The sequence below is a fragment of the Atta colombica genome, unplaced genomic scaffold (assembly GCF_001594045.1).
Source record: "Atta colombica isolate Treedump-2 unplaced genomic scaffold, Acol1.0 scaffold7, whole genome shotgun sequence".
Taxonomy (NCBI): Eukaryota; Metazoa; Arthropoda; class Insecta; order Hymenoptera; family Formicidae; genus Atta; species Atta colombica.
Window position 1 is genome coordinate 468997 of NW_017259561.1, and position 7493 is coordinate 476489.

Consider the following 7493-nt stretch of genomic DNA (forward strand, 5'->3'; position numbering starts at 1 on the left):
ACAAGAGATATTCTGATCTTAATGAAACTTTGTGTACTTATAGCTTAAAGAGATGAATTTAAAAAATATCATTGCGATTAAAAAAACGATTTGGAGTGAAATCACTTATGTATAGAGCGGTTTGTAGCTTTTTCCATTATATCTCGAAAACTATTCGAGATATCAAAAAATGTTTTGTACAAAAAAACATTTTTTTGTACAAAAGTTTTGCAACAAAATTAGCTGTATTTATTCGCGTTAATATTTTTTTAAAATTATTTTTTAAAATTTTCAAAAAAAGTTTTTAAATAAATATTCGGTAAATATGCCAAATAGGCAAGATAGCTCCGATGATCTTGATCTTGATATATGTTGTCAAGATCATGACTAGAGATGTAAAAAAAACGATATTTTTTACTTCGGAGAAAAGTATCAAGTAAAAAAACTAGTTTTTTACTGTAAAACAGTGTTTTTGAACAAATTACATAAAATTCATGAAAAATCTTAGAATTCCCGTTAAATTTGTAGAAGAAGAAATAAAATTCATTTTTCTTGTTATTTCGATACTTTTTTATATTTTTGTCTTTATAATTTCATATCGAAGCGAAAATATGTATTATTGGCTGTTGCAATTCTTGATGAGATAATAATAGGTTAATAGATCTATTTGCATTGCTTGCACTCTTTGTATTTAGTATCTGTGCCTTCTCTAATTTCAACGCCTGAATCTATTTTTCTAATAATATTACTTTAAGTGCAAAAATTTTGGGAGATTTCAAGCAATGCAAACAGATCTAAATGACCTAAAAAAATATCGAAATAAAAAACTGTCAAAGGAAACTGTAAAAGGAAAAAATTATTAATTTCTGAGTTTTTTATCTTAAAATTCTAGTGTTTTTCCATCGTTTACATCATGATCCTGAGTGACCTTCACCAGATTTTAGCCTGTTATATGTTAAAAAATTATTAACAAAAAAAAGTTCATTATTAAAATCTAACTTTTGGACACAATTGTGTGTCCAAACTTCGATGAAACAAATTTCCTGCTCAAAATACTTTTTTATATAATTTTTTTATATTTCTTTCTTATATTAGCAGGGAGAAAGTGGAATGAGAGTCACTTCGCGTGGAAAGTTGTAAAATACTTTAAAGCAGAAAATTTCTGTTTTGTATAGTAGAAAAGATACATAATTTTTCAAACTTCTTTTGTTAATAATTTTAATGAAAGACGAGCGACGGCTAAAACTTGGTAGAGATTATTTAGGATTCTTTATACCATATGTCAAGGTGAAGCTCATCGGAGCTGCTTCCCCTATTCGGCATAGTAGCCAAATATTCTAAAAAAATATTACTGACGTATAATAAATAGAGACAATTATTGTAAAATTTTTGTATAAAACTTTTTTTTAATATCTTGAACAGTTTTTGAGATCTAGTGGAGAAAGCTAACACACGAGGGCTAATTTCTATCACAAAAAAAAATAAAATATTGTAGTAGATAGTATAATGCACTTTTTTTACAATAGATTCCTCAGTAGATCTATTCCACTCTCATTTTTTCATGCATGAATTATTCCAAATGCCATCCTCCCTTTCTTGAATAATTGAGATATGTCATTTAAAAAATGATTAAAAGGTATATACCATTATTACATAAAAATTCATCCTTTGTAACTTTTTATATTGGGAGTACAAATTCGGTCCGTTTCCCTAAAGATAGTTCCAGCTGTTGTGAATGGTTCATAGTGACAGCTGATTTTGGCGGTTTCAGAGAGGTTAAACATCTGCTAATAATATTCAGTTTATATCGCTTTGAGTTTCATACAAAAATCTTGATTTTTACTGTGTTTGAAATGTCGAATTTTGTTAACCAAGCAGTATTTGCGGGAGGTTTTGATTTTCTGCTTTAATTGGAAGAAAAATGCGGCTGAAGCCCATCGAATGCTTGTCGAAGTTTATGATGACACTGCTCCAATTGATAAATCATGTAGGGAATAATTTCGACGTTTCAAAGATGGAGTTGAAGAGAAGCTTCGCTCTGGACAGCCAAAAAAATTCGAAGAATTAGGGCATTACTCGAAGAAGATCAGAGTCAAATGCAAGAGGAGCTTGCAAAATCATTGGGGGTAACTCAACAAGCCGTTTCTGTACAATTGAGAGCCATGGGAATGATTCAAAAACAAGGAAATTGAGTGCTTTATGAACTGAAACCGAGAGAAAGGTGATTTTTCACTTGCGAACAGCTGATTCAAAAACAACAGAGAAAAGCATCGGATTGTGACTGGAGATGAGAAGTGGATATTCTACGACAAGAAAAAATATTACGCTAAGCCCGATCAATCGTTGCCATCGACCTCAACATCAACACCAACATTCATGCTCTGTATTTGGTGGGACTAAAAGGGTCTTGTTTACTAGCTGCTGAAACCTGGCGTTCCATTGCGGGCGATCGGTATTGGCTATAATTGATTCGTTTGAGCCGTGCATTGCGAAAAAAACGGCTGGAATACGAGCAAAGACATGATAAAGTTATTCTTCTTCATGACTCGGCCTCATGTCGCTAAAGTCATAAAAAAATATTTGGAAATGCTCAAATGGGATGTTTTACCGCACCTGCCGTATTCTCCGGACATTGCTCCTTCTGATTACTGGTTATTCCGAAGGATGCAGCAAGTCACTGGTTCACTTCTTTTGCAGAAATCGAAAATTGGCTCCAAAATTGGATCGCCTCCAAAGACGAATCATTTTTTCGAAATGAAATTCGAAAATTGCCTGAGAGATGGGAAAACGTAGTAAGCAGCGATGGACAATATTTTAATTGATCTGTTCATTCATTTTGTTTTGAAATAAATGCATTTTTGAACGGACCGAACTAATTTGTACTCCCAATATATAATTAAATTATTGGCAATATTCTTTCGGCATGTGTTCTTATTAAATTATTCGAATTTAGTATGTAGCCTTTTTTTAATGCTTTGAAAAATTAGTCTTAAAAGATAATCAGTAAGATGTTAATCATGAACTTAAGGTTTTTCTCATAGAAAATTGGATGCGATAATATTGTAATAAAACTGTCTATCAAATCCATAATTGTCCCCATTTTATGGTATCTCGGGATGACACGAAGTTTAGATGCCGAGAATGAAAGTTTGTGATATCATATATCAAAATTCATTCTTCTTTGTTAAGATTACATCCAAAAAATTCAAACAATTGCCGCCTCGTTCCATAATAAAATTTAATCGAGGATAGTAACTATTAAACATATGGTACTTCATAAATTATCAATATTTTTCTCCTATATTGATTGCAATCATCAACATACCTCATGTAGAAACCCAAGGTCTGTAATTGATGATTGACATATATATTATTTTTGATTACAACTATGTCAGCTCTCATTGACTTACTCTTTTATTGATTTAATCTTTGGAGCCTTTTTCAATTTTAATTTGGAATTACAATCAGTATTAGATAATGCCACGCTATTTCGATCATCGGATGATCCTTATGGTGAAAAACGTCACAAAGTACATAAAGTTTCATTCAAATCAAAATTTAACACTTCGCGAGGATCCATTGTCAGACCATTATTTACAGAATTATTAATAATTAAAGTTGATTAATCAGACAGTGGAGTACGCAGGAGTGTAATATGCCAGACTTCTTATACTTATTATGTATTCTCTGGATTGAAATTTTATTTTAATTTTTCATATTAATAAATAAATAAATGAATAAATCAATGAACAGATAGGTAAATAAATAAACAAATAAATAAAAAATAAGTATTACAAGGAATTAGAAAGGAGGATCCCAGCAAATAAGAATGGATTAAAATGGATTGAAATTTTTTTCTATCCGAATGCGTATTTTAAATAGCGAATACATTTTTTTTTATTTAATTGGATTCAATTGGATTTAGTTAGATTCAATTGGATGCAATTGGATTGAAAAAATGCATTTCCTATTCTAATAAAATTTTGAATTGAACAGTATTCACAATGCATAGAAAAAGCTAATATTATTTTTAGATTGAAAGGCATAGAGATATGCTCCAATTCCTATAAATGAATAGAAATGCATTCAGGATTGAAAAACATTCATTTTAAACATTCATTTTCGTGAATCAATATTTCTCGAAAATCCGAATTCATTTCAATTCATTTCAATCCATTCTCGTTTGCTGAGATGTTAAAGAGGCCGATTTTTGTCCATAAAGATGTAAATAAAAGGAATAACGTTTTTTTTTATAGATTTTGACTTTCTGAATACAATAATATTAATAAAAAATTGGATCGATAGGGAACACCTTGAAAATTGAGTATGAATATGATATATTTGAAATTTCAATATTCTTACTTACTTTTCAAGGTGTTCCCAAGTGCCATAAATTTTTTAATAATTTTATCATATTCAGGAAGTCAAAAACATCTACAAAAAAACACTATTTCTTTTATTTATTCTTTTAGACAAAAATCGGACCTTTTTTAATATCCTGTAATTTTTAATATAAAAAGGACAGATTTTTCCACTTTGTCTAATTTCTGATTAGTTTTATTCTGATTAGTTTTATTTATTTACTTATTTGTTTATTTGTTTAATTCACACAATTATTTAATTCATTTATTCAATTTAGTTATTTTATTTCCGCAGCTAACTTAGCAATCTAGCAACATAACTAAAACTAATGGAATTTTCGTATTAAACGAAGATTGGTAAGATATTATCAAATTAAATTATTCGTAAATAATTTATTGATATCTACTTATTTGTTCATTATTTATAAATGATGTGTTAATATACGTACTTATAAGGTGTAGTAAAAAGAAATCCATTATTTTTCCAATAGATGGCTTTAGTAATTTGCGTCTCGTGTTGTATAAGTGCGATCGAGTTACGTTAGATGGCGTTAGAAAGATAAGATTTCGTATTAAAAAAACTTCTCAGACAGTTTTGTAATTGCTTGACTCAGTATTGTTTGAGTGTGCGTCAAAGATGGACACCAGCAAAGAGGAAATACGCCATATTTTACAGTTTTTCTTCGATAAAGGCGAAAACGCAAGCCAGGCGGCTGAAAATGTGAATAGTGTTTATGGTTCTGATACTGTAATAGCCAATCACGCGCAATTTTGGTTTCGTCGATTCCGTTCCGATAATTTTGATGTCAAAACTGCACCACGCTCTGGGCCAATTGGCCAATTGTTGAAAATGGCGATAAAATATAATGGAAATCGTCGAGTCCGACCGTCATGTAAGCACTGTTTCGATTGCCCAGGAGCTAAACATTGCACAAAAAACCGTTTGGAACCACTTGAATAAGACTGGATACAAAAAGAAGCTCGATGTATGGGTGCCACACGAGTTAACGCAAAAAAACCTCATGGACCGAATTTTCATCTGCGAATCGCTGCTGAATCGCAACAAAATCGACCCATTTCTGAAGTGCCTGGTGATGAAAAGTGAGTCACTTACAATAACGTCAAGCGAAAACGGTCGTGGTCGAATCGCGGTGAGCCGGTGCAAACGGTGGCCAAGCCAGGATTGACGGCCAGGAAGGTTTTGCTGTGTGTTTGGTGAGATTAGCAGGGAATCATCTACTATGAGCTGCTCCCCTACGGCCAAACTCTTAATTCGGACCTGTACTGTCAACAATTAGACCGTCTGAAGGAAGCAATCATCCAGAAGCAGCTAGCGTTGGCCAATAGGAGAGGAATTGTGTTCCATCAGGATAACGCAAGGCCACACACATCGATCGAGTGACTCGCCAGAAGCTCCGGGAGCTTGGTTGGGAAGTTCTTATGCATCCACTTTATAGTCCGGACCTGGCTCCAAGTGATTACCATCTGTTCCTGTCTATGGCGATAATTTTGCTGGTGAAAAATTCGCCTCAAGAGAAGCTTGTGAAAATCGACTGTCCTAGTTTTTTGTCAATAGGGACGAGGGTTTCTATGAGAGAGGCATAATGGAATTACCTTCAAAATGGCAACAAGTTATCGAACAAAACGGTGCATATTTGTCCTAAATCAGATCATTCTAACTATACTAAATAAAGCCTTCAATTTCATGCAAAAATAATGGATTTCTTTTTACTATATCTTATATTTATTGATTTAGGCATTTATTTATTAATATAAAAATGGCTTAAAACATATGGAATACAAGAGATCCGGATTTAAGTCCCGGCTGAAGTATTTTTCGCAATAAATTTATTTGAAGTTTTTCAGCACATTAATATTATGATATTGGATTGAACATCAAAATTTGCTTGTCAATTTAATTTAATTTGTGATATTATTCCAGTAGTTTAATTGTTTGTAAGTGCGGAAAAAATTCGGCGCGCAGTTTGAATAACTAAAATATGATATATATGCATGTATAGTATATACATATATAGTATATATAATTCACTTTGAATTATTTATTGAAAGATTTAGCTTCGACCGCTATAGGCTTGAATATGCTTACTTATTATTTATTTAATTTCATTATGGTCTTTATAAAATCATTTATTATTGTTAATATATTATTGTTAATATAAAAAATAAGAATAAAATTTCAATCGAGAGAATGTATAGTAAATGCGAAGAGTTCCATGATATATTATGTTCCTGTGCACTGCCTCCGGCTGTGCGCTATCTAATTAATCAACTTTAATCGTTAATAACACAATAAATAATGGCCTAAGCCAAAAGTGGAAAAGGAATTAGTTCAAAATTTTCTCTTTCACTCCCAGAAATATTAATTAAAAGTTATGGAACACTGTATATATACTGGATATTTCAGGTCTCTCTCACCAATTTACAAGAGATATGGATATTTTGAAAAATATTTCAGAGAGAGATAAAGTTGTTGGGCATCAAGTGTAATGCATTACACATATGAGCGTATGCGATTGATCTTAGATGACGTCGTTGATTTGAATTTTTTAAATCCCATACCTCTTATTGCATATTCTAGACGTCAAGACATTTTGAAATACTAGATACAATCCTTTTTAGTTGAGATCTTCCTGAATTATGAGACTTCAAAATTTCAGTTAGCATTACCCAAGATGTACTGCGTGGAGATCCACGGTCAGAAATTTTAATTGAACACGAAGAGATGTAAATCCGATCGTGCGACCACACAGTACATCTTGAGTAATTTTAACACCGATGATATTAAAATTTTGAAGTCTCATAACTCAGGAAGCTCTCAATTAAAAAGATAGATACTTTGTAAAATGTTTCGAAAACGCTTCGAGATGAACTACGAGAATATGCAATAAAAAATATAGGTTCCCATTTGAAAAATTCAAGTCGACCTTGACACTTACGACGCCACCCAAAGTCAATTGCATACGTTGTAATACATTCCCTGATCCTCAACAACTTCATCTGAAATATTTTTCAAAATAATCACTTTCCTCGTTTTAAAAGAAGTATACGGATAATCTGCGATATCCAGTACATATGTACATACATACGTTTATATTATATATTATATTATATATTATATTATATATTATATAT

At 31.6% G+C, this 7493-nt stretch overlaps 1 pseudogene; it reads left to right on the forward strand.

Annotated features, from left to right (window-relative positions):
* The first annotated feature begins 4963 nt into the window (after positions 1 to 4963).
* Positions 4964 to 5987, forward strand: LOC108692415 (annotated as a pseudogene).
* The last annotated feature ends 1506 nt before the right edge of the window (positions 5988 to 7493 follow it).